The sequence below is a fragment of the Poecilia reticulata genome, chromosome 17 (assembly GCF_904066995.2).
Source record: "Poecilia reticulata chromosome 17, P_reticulata-male-v2, whole genome shotgun sequence".
NCBI lineage: Eukaryota > Metazoa > Chordata > Actinopteri > Cyprinodontiformes > Poeciliidae > Poecilia > Poecilia reticulata.
In genome coordinates this window covers 14,177,425-14,202,899 of record NC_088846.1, presented here as the reverse complement: position 1 = coordinate 14,202,899, position 25,475 = coordinate 14,177,425, and the positions used below count along the sequence as shown (strand labels likewise).

Here is a 25,475-nt window from a genome sequence, read left to right as displayed (position 1 = left end):
GTTGATGGTATAATGTGTTTTCAGATGTAGGTAAATTAAGGTGAATTGGGGGGAAAGAGCAACACCAGGCACATTTCTTGATACCCAAGAAGCATGATGGCTGTCTGCTGTGAGTCCTTAGACAGCAGTGTTTCTACCAGCCTGCTCCCTCTCCTAGTATTTTAATACAGAATATTGTCCTTGTGACCAGGAGCACTATGTTAGATTTGATGTGAGGACTGACTGCGTGCATTTGCCTTACAGACAACCACAGGCAGAAATAAGCATTCTCCTTAATGTATACCTCATCTGCAAGTGAAAGTGTATTAGTAAAAGGAAAGTCAGGTCACTTGGTTTCACATTAAAGCCGCAGGAAGTTTGAAAAGTGACTTCTCAGCAGCAAATCTCTTCCCTGATCAATAATCTTAGAGCAATCACCTGTGAGAAAGGGATTGGTGCACAGCAGGGAACTCCAGCAAAAAATGCAAAGAAAAAAATAGTATGGAGTTCAAAAAAAGTGCAATACTTTCAATGGTGTAGAGCTAAGTGTAAGAATCGAAATTTTGAAGCACAAACTATCTGAAAGACGGCAAAAATGGAGGAAATAAAAAGGCAATGTCCCGATGAAAGAAAAGACATAATTTCTACAAAAACATGATTTCCAAAATCTTTGTCCTTACTCCTTCTGTTTCACCTGTGTTTTTTGCATTTATTTTTTAGAAACACAAATTTAAGAAAATGCAGAAATCACGCAATAAGTTGACTAGAGTTTTGTTTGTCCCCAGGAAATGGTCGCTTGCCTTGTGAAATTGTCCAAGCTCTAAATCTGATCTCAGAGCTTGCTGGTGGCTGCAGCTCAGCAAGCTGCGTGCATATTTACTGTAATATTGGAAGCTGAGGAAATATCCAAGGCACAAACCGCTTAGTGGAATCCTGTGTTCTGATGTGCATAAATTTACAAGTAGCATAACAACTTAAAACGGGAAGGAAACAAATCACACAATGATTACCAAGCAAGTATTTAGTAGTTTTAAATTACTGAATACATAGATTACTCATTAACTTGAGGAATGCAGAATAATAAAAAAAATAGAATTTTTGATTTTTCCAGCTTTTTTTGTTATAGATATATATCATTTTTCATTTTCCCCCCAAAAAATAAAAATCTAAAATATATTAGCTGTCAAATAAAAACTCCACATTTTAAACATGTCACACAGGCATGAAGTGCTATTGATGGTCCAAGTGATACATTTTGTTTTCAACAGGCTTTGCCAAACCATTTAAAATATTAGACAAAAGCAAATATTGCTTTTCAACAGCACAACTTGCAACCAATTGTTCATATAATGTAGCTGTTCCGTTCAATCACTACATAACAGACAACAAATGCACCACTTGCTTGTCATTGTAGCCTGTTACCTCCCTTTCATTCCTCTGTCATTTGTTCTCTCTCCACATAGGCTCTGTCAAATTATTACAAAGAATTAGATCCAGAATCAAAAAATTCTTTGTTGCTAATTTTATTGATTTCATGACTTTTTATTCTTTCAAACAGTGGCTGAAAACTGAATACGGTAAATCTTACAGAAAATATTCTGAAAAATAAAAATCTGTCCTACAATAAGAAATTAACTAAATGAAACCTATAACAGAACAATAAATACCTATTACTGATACTTCTTCTGGCTTGACGATGGGGTCACATGGCTTCACATTTGCCTTGGACCAATCCATGCTGGCAGAGGACATGATGGAGGACATTGACGTGGGGAGTCCAAACTAGTATGAGTTTCCCATCACGATTGTTTTGCTTCTACCTATAACTGAAAGGATTTTATTCTTAGAAAGGAAGTGAAGAGGTGAGGCTTGATCCCCAGGGAGATAAAAAAAAAGCAGAATCCGATTAGCCCTGAGAGTGTTTACGGCATTACTTGCTCATGTGAATTTCGCGTGTGTATAAAAGAAGGCTTTGGAAGAAAACAGCTCCATAACTGGAAATCTGTAATGAGTAGAAATCTGTTCTTATATCTGACTGCCCTGACCACATAGAGATGTTAAATTCACAACATAAGTTTGACCAACACAGATCATTTTATTTCACGAGGGTAATATGCAAAAATGTGGTACATTTGGAGTCACCAATTTGATTAATCAAGATGTCAGCTGGAAGATTCAAAGTTTGTCTTTTAAAGCTGGTGCATATTTCTCTTTTTTGCCGATGAGAAGAGAAATCCAGCACCTGGGTCAAATGAGATTTTATGTCTGCAAGGAGTTTATCAAATTTAATTATGATACATATAATTACCAAAAGCAATCTTGTGGTAGGAATAATCATTTCAGTGTGAAGTCGGCACCTGCAGGGGTGAAGCATAATTCACGGGCGGTCTAGGGTGACAGGAGGGAAATAAAGAAAAGGGAGACAGAAACTGTTGACTGCTAAATATTTTGCTGAGTAAGCTCACTTTATGCTCATCCTCTTTACTGTAGGAGCTCTGAAAAATTACTAAAACTGTCACCCACACTTAAAAAGATTAAGAACAGCTTTTACTTTTTAGCATCTGATTAAATAAGGGGATTTGACAAGTGCTTGATTTTGTGTGATTATGAAAACACGGCCATCCTTCATCCCCGTTCTGCTTGTAAGAACATAAACAGAAGCGTCGTCGAATCCAGATGTTTATAAATGAGTTGGATTTATCATAACACCGTAGGAGGATGGCTAACCAGAAGTTGCGGAGAGGCTAAAGAGTGAACAATGGGAGCTGCGAGGGAGAAGTGAGTGATGATGGGATCACAGCTGTAATTGGTTCTTTCAGAAGGTGAGAATGAGTAAGGGTTATAGACGGGGACATTACACAGTAACCGCACACACACCTCCACAGCCTCAACAGCTCCCCACCCGACACGGAAACCCCCTGCAGTGTCTAATCCTGCACAGAGCCCTTCTCAGCTCCGCCCGGCTTCGATTGCTGCTAAAAAAAATCAATGAAATATTTTCCCACCAAAATGAGGGGGAACAATGGATAAGATCCACACCTCAAGGTCTTTCTAATTAGAGAGTTCACACAAAGAGCCGCAACATTTCATGGCTCTAAGAAAAGACTGAACCAGAGACTGGTTCAGAGGCAGTGAAAGAATGGAGAGTGATGAAGGTCATAGACTTTGCTCCTCTAAAATACAAACTCGTGACCTTGGCAGCCTCAGATCTGAACCCTCGACATCCTTTTCTCCAGCTAGAGCTGTGCAACATAAGGCCACTTTTGCAAAAGCTACGTGTTTTAAAAGTAACATGTCACAATGTCATTACATCTTACCCTTGAAATGGAGTCGGAAATCCGGCTGCATTGTTTTACTAAATGGCTTTTGATGTCTTTGCCCTAGGTGAGTGCAGAAAGTGTTATTATGGCAGCCTACATTTTTTTTTTAAAACGCCCCAACACAAGGCATGGTGCACGTGAGACAGAATTACGTAGGGAAAGGGAACATTGCATAATAACTGTCATTACTGCTCTTAACCAGCACCTGCCATCTTATCAAATGTTGGCAGCACTGAGGGCTGTGTTCAGTAGATGCTCTTCAGCTGGTAAAATGGGTTTTCGTACTTAGTGAAGAGGGACTGCACATTTATACTCATGTGACATTGGGAGGGGTTGGCTACTGCAGAGCTTCATGGTCAATATAAACCCATTCAGCAATGTGACTTCCTAGTCAACTTTATACAATCATTAACGTATGTCAGTCCTTAGTTCTGATTACAAAGCCATGTTCAATAGAAATATGCTAAGCTGAAATCAGATACGACCTCAGTTTGACTATATGCATTTACAGTAAACAGACCGGAAAAGAGAAATGACATACCGACATACAAATTACAGCAGTTTTAAAGGGAATTGTTGTAATTTTTTGCGGCATAAACAAGTTGATTTGAACTGAATTTAACTGAGATACATTTGGAAATATGCATGCTGTGTTTGTGTTGCATTTCCTTTTATTTTGCTCTGCATTCAAATAGTAAATAAAATATTATTTTAACAGTCATAAATCTTATAAAATATGGGAGGAGAAACACACTTTAGTTATTTTTATCACCACACAGATACCACTTCAGTCAGTAATTAGCATAAAGAGATAGACGAGGGAAAATGATTCATGTATAGAGGCTGTGCCTGCCTTTCCAGGGTCTACGTTCATTCTCTAATAATTTGTGAAGGCTTTCTTGTGCGTTTGTTAGCACTCACGGGTGAGTAAGTTTGTGAACGTGTGCATCCCCAGATGGCAGCTCCTCTTGCGGAAGCTCGTGTCGGTATGTGGGTGAGCTGTAACTCCAGAGGAGGTCCAACTAAGTGGGTCGCAGGGGAGAATATATTGGTTGATAAAGAAAGTGAAGAGGGACACAACAGGCTGAAAGTACTGTAATGGGCAGAACCGACACTGCTAGCCGCTCTCGTAAGTCTTTCACAATCTTCTGTCCAGTTACTCCGAGGGTCAAAGGACTCTAGCACCGACAACAGGATCAGCTTGTGTCATTGAACACTAAACCATGACAAGATCTTATAGGGATGCGGTTATTAGATAACTTCATTTAATTTAAATAGATGTCAGTACTCATTGACTGGATCTTATTGCTGACCAGAGCTCCCATTTAGCTGAACTGCCCTTTTGAATGTATTTATTTAAAACCTTTATGTAATGAGGTGGAGCACATTGAGATTAAAATCTCTTTCATGAAAGACCTGCCCAGAGACCAATCATAAAATCACATGTAATAATTTTCACAATTTTCAGATTGCAAGCCACTTATAAATGTCCAAGTCACAAAGATCTGTCTAATGGTGGAGGAGCTCTAGTCTAAAAGGCTTTGAACTAAAACAAAACTATTTGTTCTTAATGATAACATAAAATAGATTTATCAGGTTGTCCTACATGATAGAAACACACACCACTCTTCAAACAAAGCATATCTCAAATTAGCAAACTTCTACAAATGAGAATCACAATCGTCCAGATGGGCACCTCTGCTGTGCCACAGTAACATTTCTGAGACCATGCTGTTGGCATAGAAACAAAGCACAGCACAGAGAAGTTGTCTCCGTTTCGTCATACGAACGATGATGTATGGACCAAAATATTAGCAACAACAATTATTGGCTGTGGCAAAAAATAGTACTAACACTCGAAAATATAATAATCCAGAAATGATAAGATGTCTAATTGTGGTCTGATCACACACTCTCCTGATGGAGATTCCCACAGACTATTTGCTTTCCAGCATGTAGTCTACTCAGACACTTTCCTTACACACACGGTCTCAGCTCAAGTGTGAATAGACTCAGCGTCTCTCTAAGCAACCCTGCTAACCCAGATTAAATTACAAAACTCCTGCATTGTAAACCAACATGTTTTTCAACAGCATAACATCTTGATCTGAGGAAGACACAAATTTATTTTCTCCTTCACAGATGTCTAAAAAGGAAAAACACTTCACAGCGAATAGGCTGCAATAGGCTACCAGAAAATTTTGCACCGAGGAGCAACTCTCTCTTATCTACAACAAACCGTGACACTTCAGGTCATTTGTTTTCCTTTTTACAGCAAGCGAGACATAATAATTATAACCAATTATTTCAAATAAGATATTAATGCGGCTCAGAGACACTACAAAAACAAGAGCACAGCCAAGAAGGTAGGAGCTACGTAACGTCTGTGAGAACTGCATCCACCAAGACATTGTCCCTCCTTACTCTAACAACCAGTCCTTCTTGACACTGGCAGTATTTCCACAATGCCCACATCAGAGGCATGGTCCACAGTGATGAAAGAAGAAGAGGAATGCCAAATGACAAAAGTCCTTCAGGATGTCTCCATCCCATTCCCAAGCCTGCCTTCTTTTCCACTGTCCTTTCCACTTACTATCTCCACTAGCAAAAGCATTCTCATAAGGTTTAGAAATGCAGCTGCTGAGGGCCTCCAGGCTGATCTCACACTTAGTGAAATGCACAGTGGCATAATGAGCTCTGTCCCCTCCTCCGTCAGCCGTAGTCATCTTCCATTCGGCTTCCAAGATTTTATTACTATTATTATTATTTTTGTTTTCTTTCAACTGCATGTGGCTCATAATTTATTCTGTATTGTTAAAGTTGCCCAAATGGAACATAAACCTGAAAACATTTTAGACAAGAATTAGTAAAAGAAATGTAAAACCAAATGCATATTAATAATTATTATTGGCTTTGTTTACAAGTTATGTCTTTGTGACTACTCTCACTTCCTGAGTGATTCAATCTTCAGGGAGATTTGTGCATCAAAGGATAGATGCAGCTGTGCTTGGCCTCTGAGCTTGTGTTGACTCCTGACCTTTGAACTGAATCATTACTAACACCTGTCAGTCAGCAGAGGCTGGGGCCTCTAGAGGGGATTTGTGACAGCTGAAGGATAAATGAGACAAGCCTCAAGCCCTAAATCCAACACCTCCTGCTCCGCTGTGGTTGCAATAATCATAACTCAAAAGCTGACCTCTGACATTTTACACATTACACTGGGGAGATGATGTTCTAAATAATGGGCAAAAAGCAATATGGTGTTTCTAGCAGGAAATACTGCTGAAGTCTTCTCATATCATCAGCAGGATTTTCATCTTCTTTCTGGTCTCGACTCTTCCATGAACAGAATATTATGCAAAAATATATGCATTGCAGGTCAGATTTTCTGTAAACACAACACCAAGTAAAGTAGTAAATGACAACTGGATTCCAAGAGGGATAAGGATGAGGATTCTTGTAATGTACAGATAGCGACATAGCAGAAAGTAGCAATTGACAGATTAGAAAAGGGTTGTGAATGTAATGTTTTGTCCCTTGGATTCTCTACCAAGCAGATTTCCCCTAGTCAAAGAAAAAAAAAAAAAGTCTTGAATTTGAAATAACATGAATCTTGGACTTAAGAAAATACCCAAACCTACACCTCTCTGTGAGGCAGAAGCTCAGCTTGAAGACCACAATCCCGGCGAGGGAAAGATAGGGAAAGCATTTTGCACACTCAAATTTTGCACAGGAGATTAAGGGATTTTTCAAAGATGTATGAAGGAGTAAATGCAACTCTCCACGTGTCTTTTTGGTGAGGGAATAACATTATAACATGATGCAAAGCTCAGACAAGTTAATGTTACATTATTCTACCTGTTTATGATTTATGTATTTATGCAGAATATTCAATGTTGGATGCTAGTTTTAATTAAACAAACCTTAGATTTTGAAACAATAGCTAAAATTCTGCTTGAAATACCACAGATGTTGCGTGAACATGGGGGTTAGTTACACTTTGAGTAGCTTAATGTGCAAGAAGTCTTGATTTACTTTGTTTTTACCTTTTCAAAAAGTAACACAAAGTCAAAACTTTCCTCCAAGTCTTTCAAATAAAATTTCATTCTTAACATTCTGACTTTAGAGAGACCTAAATGACCAAATCTTTGAAGACTCATGGCTTTAACTGTGTATCAGGACAGGACATTCACAGAGTGACAAAAAGAGTCACAGCGCACAAGTGATATTAAAGTGAGGTAGCCTGCAGGGCTCTTGAAGAAATTACATAATTTTACAAATCATACCATCCTACACCATGCCAAACTTGTAATTACTCTGCAAAACTTACAAGAAATAGGCAGGAGCTTTCGCTGGCTAAAAATTACTCATCTACAAGTGCAAGTTTTACCTCAGATATGGACACAGTCATAACATAGTCTACCTCAGTGGTCTCAAACTGTATTCCTCAAGGGTTAGAGTCCTGCAACTTTTAGATGTGTCTCTTGTCCTACACACTTGAATTAAATTGCTAAACCACCTCACTAATGCAGTCAAGTTTCCCAGAGCTCTGCTAATGAGGTAATATTGGAGCAAGGTGTGCTGAAGCAGAGAGACGTGTAAAAGTTACAGGATACTGGCCCTTGAAGACTGGAGTTTGAATCCCATGGTCTAGCTGTTGAGAGATGGGAAGCTGCCAGTCTGCTAAAAACTATGTAGGATCAGCAGAAGTTATGAGTTTTTAAAAAAAAATACATTTGCAGTAAATTAACAAAGGTTTTGGGTCAGAAGGAAAAAAAAACACTTTTATTATCAATTGTCCTATTATAAAAAACTAAATATTTATAATTTATAAAGGTCTCTAAAAAGTGAAGGTTTTACAAAGCACATTCAAAAATCCTCTGTCTGCAAAGACAGCATGTGGGCCACCTGATGTCACAGGGGGTCATAATGGCTGATACCAGATGGCAACAATAATTGTGGACCACTACGATCGACACTAAGGGATTTTGATGATGATTTGTTGACTTTAGTTAACAATGGACAAGCAAGTTCAGCGTGGAGTCTGAAGAATTTGTCTGATTAACTTTATCCTGGAGGATAAAGTTAATCCTCCAGGATTAACTTGGAGGAGTAAGTTAATCCTTAATCCTCCAGGATAACTTTATCCTGGAGGATAAAGTTAATCATGACATTAACCAAGAAATCATTGCTGATATAAATTTGTTCTAAAAGTATTACTGATTGTACTTTAAAAATTAGGTAACTTTATGTTATTAAATCTAAAGTTTAATCAGTAATGATTTCTTGGTTAATGTCAAGTTGTCAGAACAAAGACATTTTAAATAATGTCAACTTTGTATTAAAAGTGTCATAATTTACCGAATGACGCTTTATGACAACAGTCATAAATATTCATGAAGGCTTATTCATGTTCATGTCAGGTGATATGTCATGTTTATGAAAGCGTCATGACAGTCTTATTCACACCCCTTCAAATAGTGTTACCGAATTTTGTTTTGTATCGGGGGAATTTCCCCATAAGGGTGAATTATATATTATATGAGTGTTACTGAGTCAGCAATGTGCAGAATACTATCATGTAAGATAAAAGCATTTAATCAAACTTTCTCATGATCTCTGAATGCGTCTTAAATATGCTTTAATCATTCCTGTGACAATAATTTGAGTCAGATCAAATATTGCATAGCAGCTTGCTGTCAGTTAAAGTAAAGGTTTTACATCTAGATTATTAGTTTACATTTTTCTAATATGGAAACCATATAGAAATCATGTTTCAGTGATTTGTCTGCTCTCCAGCTCCGTTTCCTACTCTGACTCCAGCAGTTCAAACTCGCGCTGTTTTGGAAGTAATAAATGGTAAAGAAAAGCACCAAGAGACTAATTCACACAAGCCACCGACACGTTCCATTGCCATCAGATAAATGGAGTCCATGTGTCTGTGTGAAAGGGGCTAATGTTTGATTGTCTGAACAGAGGCATTTATATTCTTTGTATATTACATTCTGTAACCCTATTAGCATATTTGTTCATTTCACTCTCAACCCCATCAGTTGGCTCAATCTGTTGTCTATAGGAAATAATAGTTTCTAAAATGAGCCCTTGAAGCAGCCACATTCTGCTGATAATAATCATGGGAATCTCGTTTTCCTTTTGATGCATGAATGCATTTTAGATTTAACAGCCATATGTTGGAGCTGGCTACCGCTGTTATTGTTGTTGATTGTGTTTAATCTTGCCTAGTGTTGGAAATCAAACCTTCCCTCTAAAAGTATGCCTGACTGAGTGATGGGCGGTGGGGACAACAAATGTTGGATGATTGTGTGAATTTGCCTCAAGGGAGGATATACACAAATGCGTGATGTGCAGCGGTATAAATTGAGCTTGCGTGTGAGTGATTTTGTTTGTCACATCTTTGTGCGTCTGCAAAGTAGCTCAGCTAGATTTTCTTGCTACATTAGGTTAGATATCTAAGTGTCAGTGGATTGGGTTTTGATAACCTGTGAACATGGTGCACATGAATCCTTTATATAAACAGTAAAAGCAAAAGTAAAAAATTCATTGTGCCTATCTATCACTTGCATTTGCTGAACTTCATTGACAGCTAGCAAAGCTGCCTGAAATTCCTCAGAGCGACTGCTGTCTATGTTTGCCAAAGGCATTTTCAAAAGTTACTGATACAAGTATTCGCATAAAGGGTAGTGAACCTTTATTTTGACAAGCATGTGCTATCAATATTTGGACTTCAAAGGTACTCTCTGGGACATGACATATTTGCACTTCAGGTGCAGCTTGTGAAAACAGACTCATCTTTAATTTTGTTTTAACACATCAAGGAAAATAGTTTAGAGAGATTTTTCCCTTCCAACAATCTCAAGGACTCCCCGATTAACTTTATGGTTCCAAAGATAATCCCATGAGATTTTCCTGCTGCTCAGAACAATGTCGGGACCATTCCAACCATAAATTGGAGATATTCAACATGTTGGATTGTCTTGGCCCAATATCCCAGCATGTAGGATGTTCCCCAACAAACACAGAAGACAAATCAATTGCACAAGGAAGTGGATGTTGAAGACATCTTTTCATATAGTTTTTTTTTTTTATCCACAAACTATTACCTTTGCTTCTTACTTGTTGGGCATTTTTATTTACTGTGAACTTGCATTCGGTCTCAGGAGATTTTGGGAGACTGTATGCTGCAACCAGCTTACAGTAAAGCACACTGGTTGCAGCATCGTGATGAGAGAAGGCATTTCTTCAGCTGGGTGAGGATTTGATGAGAAGACTGATGGATGGATCCATATGCAAGGTGTTATTGTGAGAAAATAAGCTTGAGGCTGCAGGAGAATTTAGAAAGTGATGGTTTGCCCTCCAGTAAGACAGCAACCCTCAACACACAACCATACCTACAGTGAAATGGCTTAGATCAAAGTCGACATATGTGTCAGAAAAGCCCAGTCAAGTGTCTAAATCTAAGTCCAAAAGATCTCTGGCTAGACTTGAGAAATTGTATTCACAGATGCCATTCAAGCTGACAAAGCACATGCTGTCTTGCAAAGAAGAATAGAAAAAAAAATACTTGGAATTGTAAGTAAAAGGTGGCGCTAAGTATGAGCTGAAGAGGGCTTTATACATAAGCATACATGCTACACTTTTAGATTTCGATGCAAAAAAAAAAGAAAATCATTTGTCTTTTGTCTTCCATTGCACAATTGTGCACAACTTTGTGTTGGTCAATAAAAAGTAGTTCCAATCAAATATGTTGAAGGTAATGGCTATATTGAAACAAAAAGAACATTTACGTAGTATTTGCACTTTTTCGAGTCATTTCACACTGCTTCTCAATAGTTTTTTTTATTGTTTTTTTGCAGGATGGCTCCAATTAATTCCAAACACAAAATATTTTATCCAAAATGGCTAAAAATCTGAAAATGTTATTTTAGTTGTCTGCTGTTTTATTGCTTCAGTAAGCAATCAACACTAACAGAATGTTGTCTTGCTCCAGCGTGTTATGTTGGAAGAAACTGAAAGAAGCTTCAAGGAGAAATAAGAAGGTCATGTACGACTAGTCAGGAAACTTTTGCTCAGCTGCGCACATTTTTATTTCTCTCCATATAAAAATTGGAGCATTTCGTGAATTTCTCCTATGTTGTGTGCTTCATGTTACATTTTGCTACATCCTGTCAACCTGGTCTAACTTCATTGGAGGTGCATAGACCTACAATTTAAAAGGTTGTCTGATTTTCTGTGCATATTTATAATTAAGAATAAACAAAAAAAAACAAACTTGAAAACACAAAAAGATGAAAGACCACATTGAAGAGGTGAAATGTTCAATTTTCTCATTTTGATGGAGAATATTAGCAACAATTAGCCAGATTTACCAAGCTAGCTCTCATAAGTGCTCACATATGAGAGCCTTCTGTGCTACGGAAGGAGGAAATATAGAGATGTCAGAGCTTTAAATCTGTTTCATTTTTCTGTTTAAAGACTGACTGATCTATGTGTTTAATTTCTTATATCATCAGATTATTTCACATAACATTTCATATTATAAATGAAATATTCCACCAGTGGAACTAGTAGTTGTTTTAATCGATTTTAAACACAGAAATACTCTAATTATGGGCCGACTGACCAATATTACAATATCATGAAATAAGCATCTTATTTTAGTCTGTATCAATACTTTTTTATTAGTTTTTCTGTTTTAAATATTTACAATACTTTCCTATTTTATCCATAGTTTTCATGCCACAGTGTTTTTTTTAATTAATATTATTATTCTTTTTTTTATTTCTAAGGAATGTATTTAGCCGTAAAGTTTGTTTTTATTCAAACTTCATCAGTTTTCTAGTTGTTCTGCTGAGGCAGTGACATCAATTTGTGACGTCACACAAATTGATGTCACTCTTATGGAGCAAGAGTGACATAACAAAGCTGCACGGTCATAACCATTGCCGAAGTCCTTACAAACAAATAAAGGAAAACATTGAGCAGTTTTTTGGATTTTTCTAGACAAAAAGGATCAACAATGAGTCAAAGCAGTGAGGCTTCGTCTTCAGATTACCAGAAAAAGACAACACAACAAACTTTAGCTGGAAAGACACAGAAGTTTGAAGACATCTTGAAAGAGTACTTCTCGGCTCGTGTTTGGTTTTTTCTAGCTGTTAGTTGATATGCTAGGATAGCAATAGTAATTTGTTAGCTGGCTAACATTACGTAGCCTTTCTGTTTTGGAAATAGAACGTATGGCCCTTGCCACAGGGTCCGCCTTTCATTGGCTAATGCCCATTTTACGTCACAGCGCAGCTATCACGTGGGTTACCGGCTCACAAACTCATGCTAATGTACATTGTGGACTACCAGACCAACAGAAAGTTTTTGCGTCAGGATTCGGAAAAAAAATGGTTTTCCGTCAGTGGGGTATCTGTACAGGCGATGTCAGGTATCCCGATCGTGTTTGTGGAACTAAAATTTACTGATTTCCAAAATCTGAAACGGAATGTCTTGCTTGGATTAACGCTTATGCACGACCGCATTTGCAGCTCGACCGTCATAGGATCAATAAGAACAAAGTGTCTGCTGGTGTAAGTATTATTGCTTTGCTTTCTTTGTGTTTAGTGAATGAAAAAAATAAAGTCAATAATAAACACATCCATTATGAATACCTTTTAGCCAAGTACTGCATACAGTACCGATACAACTTCTACATTCTGAAGCCTGTCTGTTACACAGCCTTATGTAACCGGTGTATACTAGAAGTGTTCTTTACTAACAACCTAGTCTTATACAGTCGGTTAACCTTGATGTGTTCTGCGTTGTGTTCAGATCAAGAAGGGAGTCAGACCACTGGAGTTGCTGGTTGATCTTTAATGCAAGTTGCTGGCAGAGGCCTGCACAAATAGAAATACAAAAAGCCCTTTAACATGCAGCTCTTCCATGCACAGGAGTCGGAATTCCCCTCTTCTCAGGAAGCCTAGGGCCAACTGCTAGTAGCGTAGTATTGTTCCCTGAAATAAATTCACAATAATACAAAAAAAAATAAAAATAAAATAAAGGAAACTCTGAGATAATTGCATAACCCAGATGTTTTGAGTACTTAATACAACCAGCTTTAACATTGTAGAACAAAATAACCAAATACACATACCTGTACAAATAGAAATAAGCCCTTTAACATGCAGCTCTTCCATGCACAGGAGTCGGAATTCCCCTAGCAGATAAGCACATGGAGAAATCCTGTGACTAACTAATAACTGATAGTTCTAATATTTACAATAAAATTTCTGAACTTGTCAAAAGAAATGTATGCATTAAAATATAAACATTCACAGCTGCATGTGCTTTCAATTATTTTATAAATATAAAAAAAAAACATTAACTTAAGGAAGAGCAAAGAAACTTTCCTACCTCTTCTCAGGCAGCCTAGCGCCAACTGAGAGTAGTACAGTAATGATGTCATAGAACACTCTCTTAAAGCGACAGTACAAGTAGTAGTGTTTACCAAAATAAATTAAATAATACAATTCTTAAAATATAACAACAAAAATAGGATTATTCAGTGTTGATCAGGATTTGGTGAAATTTCAAACATTATAAAAATATAAAAATAAATAAAAGCACATTTTCTAAACGTGTTACACTTACGTTAGCTGAACAGATCAATATGCAATGTGTACCGTATCTGACATACATTAAATATTTTATTTCACCTGAAAAGACTTTTTACTAAACTGTAATCGTGTTAGCCACGCTAGCTTTTACTAAACTGTAATCGTGTTAGCCACGCTAGCTTTTACTAAACTGTAATCGTGTTAGCCATGCTAGCACCGAGTACCGTGTATAAGTCCTAGACACATTCAAACCCTCAAAACCATGAATGTCCGACTCACCCAGCCTTGCAAGAACAATAGGCATCAGTGATCTAGCTATATTTATGCTGAGGGTCTGAGGTTTTCCTCATCGACTGGTAGCATTTAGCTCCAACTCGCACAATGTTAGAGGCATCGCGTGGCTAAAACATCTTGATGTCGTCCAAAAAAGATTACAAGAACTTGTCGGTTCCCTTGTCCATTGTCGTGGCTGATATTTTGTGAAAATCCGGCAGAAATGCTAAACTAATCGACTCAGAAATACTCTGCAGAGTCAGTCGAAACGAAAAATCCCATAGAAGCTAAGCTCTGCGAGGAGGTTAATGTGAGACATGAAGTCACGTGGGACTTTCGAGGGGCGTTTCTGGGCGGAGCTTGGTAAGGTCCATTTAGGCTCTAATCTTAATCACATTTTTATAGTATAGACTGGGGTTTGCCGCCCGTCATGGAAAATGCGTAATCGTATTAAACCCTCCTCACTTACGCTAGTTTCACCAGCCACTCATAGCGACATTACCTGTAGCCAGTGGCGCAAAAAGTGGGTATGCAGAGTATGCAACGCATAGGGGCGCAGCACCAGAGGGGGCGCCAAAACCCCGTCTGGAGGGGGCGGCGCGCCGATGATTGTTTTCCCATACACTTCGGTGCGTGTAACGCTCCTTCACCTCGCGCACATAACGAGGTAAATTTACCCTTCACGTATTGTCGCCTCTGGGGGGGGAGCATCGCTCCTTCACCCTGACGATCCTTCCCTCGGGGGGTTGGGTGGTGGGGGGCGCCGATCTATGTTTTCGCATCCACCTGAATAATGTGTAGTTGCGCCACTGGATCCAGATCTCATTTTCAAGAGGGACCTGGGCAGAAGTCTGCATCACGCAGCAACCTGATTACAAAATAAAACTAATTGATACATATGCAGAAGTATGTCTTTTTGGCACCTTTAAAGTGTGTTTAATGTAATATGTAGGCATATTTTTAAGAACCTATAAAGTATGAATTTTTAAGTGCCTTAATAATCTTTTACTATTTATTAAAATTGCATACAATAAAAAAAATGATAATCATGATGTAATTTTTAAGAAAGTACCCAATCCATTTTCAGATGTGTGATGTAAAACCTGATAATCAACGGCATTAGTTCCAGTTCACACTCCAGACCAGATGGTGGCGGTATTGTACATTTTCATTTATTTAAAAAACGCCACAAAGAGAAGAAATCGGACATTAAGCGCAAATCAGACATGCGCTTAATGTCCGATTTGCCATAACTATTTATTGAATTCATAGTCGCCAGCTGGGGTTGCAACAGGGGTGGCAAGGCTCTCATTTGATCCGCCCCTGTTTATGACAGGTGTTTATGACGGTGTCATGTCAGTCTTATTCACCCACCTTCAAATAAAGTGTTACCGATTGGGTTTATGTAGCATTTGATTTTTAACAAAATATTTATACCTGTATTTCATAAAAATAATGTTTGACTTTTGGCATTTATTTTGAAGTATGTTGGTCCTCTTTACAACTACAATTTTCATGTTCAAAAGCAATTTTTTTTATGTTCCATCTTATAGTAATAACTTAACAAAATTGTTTATTTGACTTCAAAGACTAGAGTCAAGACTGCTTTACATTTAATTTATACGTTGAAAGTTTGTATAATAAAATGCAATAAATTAGTTGTGATGTATGAAGATAAATATTAGCAAGCTCAAGAATATGTTTAGCTCTTAATATATAATAGCAAAGGTTAGTTATAAAAAATAGATGACATGTTAATTTATGGTCTTAAATTGCAAAATAAAGTCTGCAAATTGATTGTAGAATGGTTTCATTTTTACATCACTTTGCATGAGCTACTTTCAAACTAAGTGTTTTGGGTTCTACAACTACATTTTCTGTGGACTTAGAATTAAATTTTGTTTCAAAATTATGTTAATATATTAAATAAATTAACTTTAATATATTTTACACTATAATTAACATATGGTATGTTGGTACAGACTTCAATGGTTTGGATGACAACAGAATTTGGAAATCCCTCATTCCATCCATTTTCTGCCGCTTATCCGGGGGTCGGAAGCTGTTTTTAAACGAATGCCGTTTAAAAACAGCTTCAGAAGGGAGCCCCAGACTTCCCTCTCCCCAGCCACTTCTTCCAGCTCCTCCAGAGGAACCCCAAAGCGTTCCCAGGCCAGCTGAGAGACATAATCCCTCCAGCGTGTCTTGGGTCTTTCCCGAGGCCTCCTCCCGTATTGGAAATGTCCAAGATTTTTAAAAAAAGTTTGTGAATAAATCACCAAATACAGAGTAAAAGGGAGATAATTTCAGTTTTGGGTTAACAACAAATTGTTAAATTTAACATAAAAACTGTTAAATTATGCAAAATATTTTGATGAAAATTCTGAAAAAAAAAATTAGATTAAATGTTTTTTTCACAGAATTTCCGTCAGAAGTTTCCCGTAATTTAACAGTATTTTATTTCTATTTTTTCCATAAAAAACAGGGAAATGTCCTGGTAATTTTCTGCCAATACATTTTCTTGTTTTTTACGGAACATGTATGGGGCAACGTGAGAGTTCATCTATTAAACTGACTGACTACATAAACTAAATGCTGGATCATAGACATTTTTAATAAGCGTATTTGTGAGCATGCCTCTTTTTATTAAATTGAAATTAATTTTAGATTTTTGTATAACTTTTTTCAGGTTAACTTAGTAAGTGACTTGTTATTATTACAGGTTAGTTTTCTAAACTACAAAAAAGTAACTGTTAGGGAAGCTCAAAAATGAAAATTTAACTGATATTGATATCCAATAGTAATACTGTTATGCCAGATTTACCAATACTTTATTTTGTCCATTTTTTTATATGATTACTCGATTAATCGTAAGAATAATCGATAGATTATGCGATTACTAAAATATTTGTTTACAATAGCCCTGATAATATAAATAAAATAGCATTTATAGGTGGCTCGGGGGATTAACGTCTCTTCTTCGTCCCCCTCTTTCTGCAGCCAGACCTCCTCCCCCTTCTTGCAATTCGCTGTCCGTCCGCCCCCCAGCACTCAACGGTACGCAAGATCGCCCCCACCCTCTTCGACCCCTCACATCTACCTATACATTGAGGGGGGGCTAGTGTACTAGTGTACTCAGGCCTAGTGTACTCATGGTACACTAGGCCCCCCCAATGTCTTTCCTTCGTCCCCCTCTTTCTGCAGCCAGACCTCCTCCCCCTTCTTGCAATTCGCTGTCCGTCCGCCCCCCAGCACTCAACGGTACGCAAGATCGCCCCCACCCTCTTCGACCCCTCACATCTACCTATACATTGAGGGGGGGCTAGTGTACCACTCATGGTACACTAGGCCCCCCCAATGTCTTTCCTTCACCCCCCTCCTTCTACAGCCAGAGCTCCTCCCCCTTCTTGCAATACGCCATCCGTCCACCCCACTCCCAATGGTACGCTAGATCGCCCCCACCCTCTTTGACCCCTCACATCTACCTCTACATTGAGGGGGGGGGGCTAGTGTACCACTCATGGTACACTAGCCCCCCTCAATGCCTCTCCTTCGTTCCCTCCTTCTTCACTTCCCCCACCCCCCACCTCTCTAACGATATGTCAGCCCCCCACCTTCTCTCGTTCTTCTTTGAAACCCTTCTAGCCCCCCCAGTCCGCCACCGTTCTGTCGGACTCTTCGGTACACTCTACCCACATTGCTCTGAGTGTAACAGCGGATGGCGAAGAGGTGCCGGTATTCGCAGATTGAAAACTTGTAAGCACTCTTCAGGCCATAATCATCCGCTCCGGTAGGTTGCGAAGTTCTGCTGAGGAAACGCATCCAGTTTTGACTCTTCTGACAAGGTGTCCATCCGTTGGTGAGAAAAAATCCTGAAAACACCAATTAGGCATGAGGACCCAGAGGTCTGTCGTGAGACGGAGACAGGTCCTGACTCAGACAACTGTCCAGACACAGAAACTGATACTGACTCGGAGATCTGTCCAGACTCGAGGCAGGTCCTGATTCTGAGACAGGTCCTGACTCGGAGGCAGGCCCTAACTCTGAAACAGGGCCTGACTCTGAGACAGGTCCTGACTCTGAGACAGGTCCTGACTCAGACATCTGTCCAGACTCTGAGACAGGTCCTGACTAGGAGGCTGGGCCAAACTCTGAGACAGGTCCTGACTCACACATCAGTCCAGACTCTGAGACAGGTCTTGACTCAGAGGCAGGTCCTAACTCTGAGGCAGGTCCAGACTCGAGGCAGGTCCAGACTCAGACATCTGTCCAGACTCAGACATCTGTCCAGACTCTGAGACAGGTCCAGACTCTGAGACAGGTCCGGACTCGTAGGCAGGCCCTGACTCTGAGACAGGTCCTAACTCAGAGACAGGTCCAGACTCAGACATCTGTCCAGACTCTGAGACAGGTCCTGACTCACACATCAGTCCAGACTCTGAGACAGGTCTTGACTCTGAGACAGGTCCTAACTCTGAGGCAGGTCCAGACTCGAGGCAGGTCCTGACTCTGAGACAGGTCCTAACTCAGAGACAGGTCCTGACTCAGACATCTGTCCAGACCCTGAGACAGGTCCAGACTCTGAGACAGGTCCTGACTCTGAGGCAGGTCCTGTCTCAGAGGTCTGTCCTGACTTTGAGGCAGGTTCTGACTCAGAGACAGGTCCTAACTCTGAGACAGGTCCTGACTCCGACGCAGGTCCTGACTCTGACGCAGGTCCAGACTCTGAGACAGGTCCTGACTCGGAGGCAGGTCCCGTCTCAGAGGTCTGTACTGACACCGTGGCAGGTCCTGACTCAGAGACAGGTCCTAACTCTGAGACAGGTCCTGACTCTGAGGCAGGTCCCGTCTCAGAGGTCTGTCCTGACTCTGAGGCAGGTCCTGACTCAGAGACAGGTCCTAACTCTGAGACAGGTCCTGACTCTGACGCAGGTCCCGTCTCAGAGGTCTGTCCTGACTCTGAGGCAGGTCCCGTCTCAGAGGTCTGTACTGACTCTGAAGCAGGTCCCATCTCAGAGGTCTGTCCTGACTCTGAGGCAGGTCTCGTCTCAGATGTCTGTCCTGACTCTGAGGCAGGTTCTGACTCAGAGACAGGTCCTAACTCTGAGACAGGTCCTGACTCCGACGCAGGTCCTGACTCTGACGCAGGTCCCGTAGCAGAGGTCTGTCCTGACTCTGACGCAGGGCCCGTGACAGAGGTCTGTCCTGACTCTGAGGCAGGTCTCGTCTCAGATGTCTGTCCTGACCCTGAGACGGGACCTGACTCGGAGACAAGTCCTGACTCTGAGATGTGTCCTAACTCTGGGACAGGTCCTGACTCAGAGACCGGCTCTGACTCCTCCGAGTCAGTACCAGCCTCTGAGTTGACCAAATTTAGAGGCCCAGCTAAGCGTGGACTAAACACGTTTGGTCCACTCTTGGTGGGTTCTTGCCTCTCTTCTTTGTCTGAATCGTCTCCACAACATGCAGCCTTTTTGATGAGCCCCCATGCCTTATGAAGAAAGGTGTCTCGGAGATTGATTTTCCTCGGTCGTGCCAGGGTTCTTGTAAAGCACTCCACAACCTTGTAAATGACTATTGGGTTGTTGCTTTTTATCATCTTGAAGAGTAACTCTCTAACCATATCTTCATTGCCCCAGAGAAGTTGCAAGATATCTTGGCAGACTTTTTTTTCCATTTTATCATAAAAGACAAAATCTATGTGCTTGACTTTTCTCCAGATTTTTCTAGCAAGCTTTCTCTGGACACGTTTGAGGTGCTTCAATTTGTAATCCGCACAGCTAGATCTGCTACTAGACTGGTAAATCAATCTCCAAACAATATTTTCCACCATAACTCTCCTTTCATCTTCTGTTCCACGTCTGAAACCCATTCTGTTTGCGTCCCTCAAAAATTGTTCAGGGTCCATGGTTGCCTGAGTATAATCCTCACTCAAGCAGTTTTCATCTGCGTACAAGTCCTCGTTAGGAAAAAAAGTCTTTCTGAACTTTCTTTTTGTTGATGTTAACATTTTCTTTGGAGGAACAGGATTCTCCAGGTGCTTTTTGAATTTTTCCACAATGACTTGGTGTCCTTCTGGGTAATCAAGTAATGCAATTAAATGCAGTTCATTGGCAAAGTGGAATGCATCTCTCGCAATACTGTGGAAAATCCTTTCACCAAGCTCTTCTGACACCTCCGAGAGTATGTCCACATTTATATCTCCAGTTTCTCTCAAAAGCAAAATCAAAATTTGACTATGCTGATCCTCAAAGTTTGGTCTGACAAGATGCAGAGTTGGTCCATCTGCAGCCTTTTCAATCACTTCCCACAGAAGTTCACTGAGAAAGTATCTCTTTTTGTAATCTGGGCTTCTTTGACCTGGATGAACTTTGTTGGAAAATGTTTTTTTCACTTTCGTCCAAAAAGAAACCTTAGGCTTCACATCCATTTCCCTCTGTGGGCTTTCGTCATTCATCTTTATTGTGCTGAGCTAAAACGTCCAAATGAATCTTGCGTTGGCTGACTTGTTAACTGTTTTGTGGTAACTGATCAGAGAATTAACTGATCAGTTGGTGATGTCATGGACTCTTATGACATCATAAAGTCATCCTCAGAAGGGCCTCATGACACAGACATCATTTGAAGTCATGCTGATGACATCATTGTCAGAAGCATGGCAACTGTTGCTAAGGGTAAAAGTAGCACAAAGTGAGCAGGCGTTATGAAAAAAAAAAATCTGCGGCACTAAATACATCATTCCCGCAACACAAAAGTCTTAAGTTTAATTCGTAGCACTTGGTTACCAGTAAACACACCCATCTCTTAGCAACAGGCTAGCAACAAAACTTCTTATTGATCAAAAAACATATTTCTTCTGCTCTTTTTAAATACACTTATTTTATACTTAAGAATTGTGTAGTTGGTGAATTTTGTAGAAAAGTTCATTCTTTTTGTCATTAGTTTCAAATATTTTATAAAACATTCAACACAAAAATAAAAATCTCGATTTATACTTCGTTGCAGTTGGTTACCCGTAGAAAACGCTTATCTCTTAAAACCAAATTAGTAGCAAGTTTTATAGTTTATAAAACATAAGCTCTTTCGAAATAATGCTTACCTTATTAGATACAAGACATTTACCGTTGCCAAATTTTTCAAAAGTAAAAATCTGATTTTCACTTTGTGGCACTTGGTTATCAGTAAACACACCCATCTCTTAGCAACAGGTTAGCAACAAATATTGTTATTGCTCAAAAAACATAAGATTTCTTCTGCTCTTTTGAAATAGGCCTACTACTCATCTTACACTATTTAACAAGAACTGTGCAGTTGCTGAATTTTGCATAAAAGTGTTGTTGTTTGTTTGTTTTTAGTGGTAAATATATTGTATAACAGACATTCAACACAAAAGTAAAAATCTGATTTGTACTTCGTTGCAGTTCGTTACCTTTAGAAAACGCTCATCTCTTAACATCAAATTAATTATAGGTGTAGAGCAGTGCTTCCCAACCCTGGTCCTCAAGGCACACTGACCTGCATGTTTTAGATGCTCCCCTGCATCAACAGCACACATGATTGCAATTGATGGCTGATTAACAGGGTTTTGCTGAATTGCAATCATCTGAATGGTGTGTGTTGAAGCAGGGGAACATCTAAAACATCAAAGGTCAGTGTGCCTTGAGGACCAGGGTTGGGAAACACTGATGTAGAGCAATAGGTGCCTTATATGCATTGCATGGAAGCATTGAAAAACAGTGTAAACATTGGTGTTTATGCTATGACAAAGATGGACTTTGTTTATTACAGGTTACTTCTGAAAGTGCTTGATTTCACTCAATTTTATTTTGGGGTATCTGAGTAATAATGCTGTACTCAAATGCACCCCAGATTTTTAAATAAAATAAATAAATAAGTAAAATGATAAGATTATTTTGATTCCCCAATACAATGTCAGGCTGCAGTGATTTGATCTAGCAATTAAACTATAATAAATAACCAGTAGGTGAAACATGACAAACTATGGCTCAGTTCACCCAGGTGAAAAAAAAGTATACTTCAGTATCTTTCAAACATACTTAAATTTGTGAAAGTACACTTTAAGTATACTAAGTAATAAGTGTACTATAAGTATATCTGAAGTATTCTAAAAGTATACTTGTACCAATTTCGAAATTAGAACTTTAAACACACTTAAACATAATTGTACCAAAATACACTTTTAATATATGAAATAAAAGTATGCTTTAAGTGAACAAAATATATATATATATATATTTGCCCAAGTGTAAATATACACTTTCTCAAGTATATTTAAAATATATTTTGTGTATATTTAAAAATATATGCTCAAAATATAATTTTTTTAAATTCACTTAACACTACTTTAGATTATTAATTTCTGTATGTTTTAAATTACATCTCGGTGTAAATTTTAGGCTAATAAAGTATGCCTTAATTTTCTTTAGTTAACCAGGTGAACCCCATTGAGATCCAGACAGTGGCGCAAAAAGTGGGTATGCAGAGTATGCAACGCCCCACCAGAGGGGAGTATGGCGCCCCACCAGAGGGGGCGCCAAAACCCCGTCTGGAGGGGGCGGCGCGCCGATGATTGTTTTCCCATACACTTCGGCGCGTGTAACGCTCCTTCACCTCGCGCACATAATGAGGTAAATTTACCCGTCGTCGTCGCCTCTGGGGGCGGGGGGGAGCGTCGCTCCTTCACCCTGACGATCCTTCCCTCCGGGGGTTGGGTGGTGGGGGGCGCCGCTCTATGTTTTCGCATCCACCTGAATAATGTGTAGTTGCGCCACTGCCTGTAGCCACAAGTCCAAAACTTGACAGTTATGTCACACACCCACTACTCCATCTCGTCCTGAGAAGTCAAACTCTTGCTACGATCAAGACATGAGGAGGAAGACGCTGTTTCAGATAGATGGATATTAACGTTTCATTGGAGAAATTCTTCACAGCAGCGGAGCCGCGTCCGCAGTGGTTGAGCAGCGGACTGCGCATGTTACAGTCTAATTAACTTCTGCGACGTCATTTATTTCCTCTAAATAAACTGCCGGCTCCTCAAATGGATTAACACAACGTTGCGTTCATTTTTACTTTTCTCTGGTCTGTAACAGAGACTTGAATTTAACGCGCCATTTCAACCAAAGGTTTTGAATGAGCTTCCTAACCAGACGCTCCAAAGTGTTATTTAACAATATGAAGTGTTGTTTAATTTATTTTTAACATTGTAAAAATAAATTAAATGTAGGGCACTTCTACATTTATGCTAGGGGTGCCCAAGTCTAGTTTTCCAGGGCTACCATTCTCCAACTTTAGATGTTGCAGAATAGAGCTGGAGGTGAGGAGGACCAGAGACAGGTCTCTATCACACCTGGATCATTGACTCATTATAAGCCTCTACAGAACTGAGATAGGATCACACTATCAACCTGATCCAACCGGTATCTCTGGAGACAGAGACCACCGCCACGATGACTAAGGCCTCAATATGTGTAGGTTGTGCAGTGCGCCAGCGCCACCACAGCACCCCATCTGCATCACTTTTTAAAAACAAAAGCACACTATTGTCTATCGCTGCAGCGGCCATCCCACCCCATGAATTAGGGTGACACGCCGTGGTGGACGTCCCTTATTTTGATTTCTGAAAGATGGCAACCCTAATGTTAAGGGATCATGAGATGAACCTGCAGATATGAACAGTTGAGAACCTAAGCATGTCCTTACACCAGGACGGTGAAGGAGGTGAAAAAAGACATCTGTAGGGCGCTCTAGAGTCAACAATAAATGTAACTGAGGAATTTTATTTTAAATATGCCTGATTTTTCTACGTCAAACAGTTCCTATAAACCTTTCATAATGAATCCAGTACTTACTGTTTCTGTGTTTTATTAGATTTCCTTAAGATAGATGCAACAGTTGAAGTATAAGAATACACAAATTTCACAAATATTGAAATGTTCAGGAAAGTTGTAATTTGTTGTCACCTCACCCAATGCTCCAAAATAAATAAATAAAGTTCAACCATTTTAAGTTTCTTTTTCTTTTTTTTTAACTTCAGTATATACTTGAAAAGCTGGAGTCAGATTTAACAGGAAGATGGGTGAAGCTAAGGGTGAAGATGAGAGGGGGGGTAGTGAGCGTCGCTCCTTCACCCTGATGTTCCTTCCCTGGGGAGGGGGGCACCGATCTATGTTTTCGCATCCTCCTGAATAATGTGTAGTTGCGCCACTGTACCTGTCTCACCTGTTCTGCGACACTTGCGCTCCCCTCTGTCTTTGTCTCCATGCAAAATTACTGACTGCCTTGTTCCAGTAGAAGGCCAGCAGTTTCAACTTGTCCTTATTTGGCTCCAAGTTTCTGACCTTGTTCATGTCCCCAGAACTTTTCCTGCCTTGCCTCACCCTTGATGACTCTCTACAGCCTTTTTGAAATCTAGACCACGACCCATGCTCTGAACTTAGATCTTTTCCTTTTCTTGCACATTTCTCCAGAAGAAACCAAATCACCAACCTGCTTTTTCTTTCCCTAGAGCTGCAAACAGAGTCATTTTACTCTTTGTTTAATAAATCTAATTCTTACTCTCTCTTTTGTGTTGTGACTCTATTTCTGGGCCCCTGTGTTAAACCATTACAAATAGCATTACTTTCATTCAAACTTAAAAAAATAAAAATAAATAATAACTTTAATCAGGTAGATATGTACGTATTTTGAATGAAACTCAAGAAAATTTGTACAATTTTAACAAAATGTCTTAATCTGTGTGACAATAGACACACACTCATATTTTAAATTAATTTTTAATTTTTAAATGATAAAAATATGACCTAAGTTTGTCAATTAGGTCATATAACTCCAAACACGGCCATTCAAAAGAATAAACAAGTGCAATGGAGTAGAAATCATTCTGACAGTAAGAAAAGAGAATAAATAGAACAAAGCAATTGTGAAGAAAAACAATTGTCAGATTTATGACTTAAAGAGTATTTCAACTACAGAGAAAGCATGTTCTGTTTTCTTTCAGTTGTCAACTTTGGCAAGTTAACAGTCCTAGTAGACAATACAAATCATATTCTGTTATTTTTTCTTTCTGCTTCCAGGTGATGATTAAAGAAAGCTTGCTTTCCACAACAGAAGCTGAATTATGCATGATTAAAAAAAGTGGAATTTTTCTATTGTCAGTCAGTGTTTTAAAGTATTGTCCTTAATGCCAGTCATTTTGACATTTTAACAAATACCCAAATTTAACACCTCCGGCAGTAAAACAAGTGACAAGCAATTTTCTTAAAAT

General features: G+C 39.3%; 1 long non-coding RNA gene across 2 annotated transcripts; it reads right to left on the bottom strand.

Annotated features, from left to right (window-relative positions):
- Window positions 1-13,155: 13,155 nt before the first annotated feature.
- On the bottom strand, window positions 13,156-21,966 carry LOC145548089 (uncharacterized). 2 transcript variants are annotated; one of them, XR_014084380.1, is made up of 4 exons: window positions 21,291-21,966; window positions 14,869-15,059; window positions 13,456-13,518; window positions 13,156-13,315 (listed from the first exon to the last, which is right to left on the bottom strand). It is a non-coding gene; the product is annotated as an uncharacterized LOC145548089 (long non-coding RNA). The 2 variants fall into 2 exon arrangements; XR_014084379.1 differs by lacking the exon at window positions 21,291-21,966 and having other exon boundaries at window positions 14,869-17,793.
- Window positions 21,967-25,475: the final 3,509 nt, after the last annotated feature.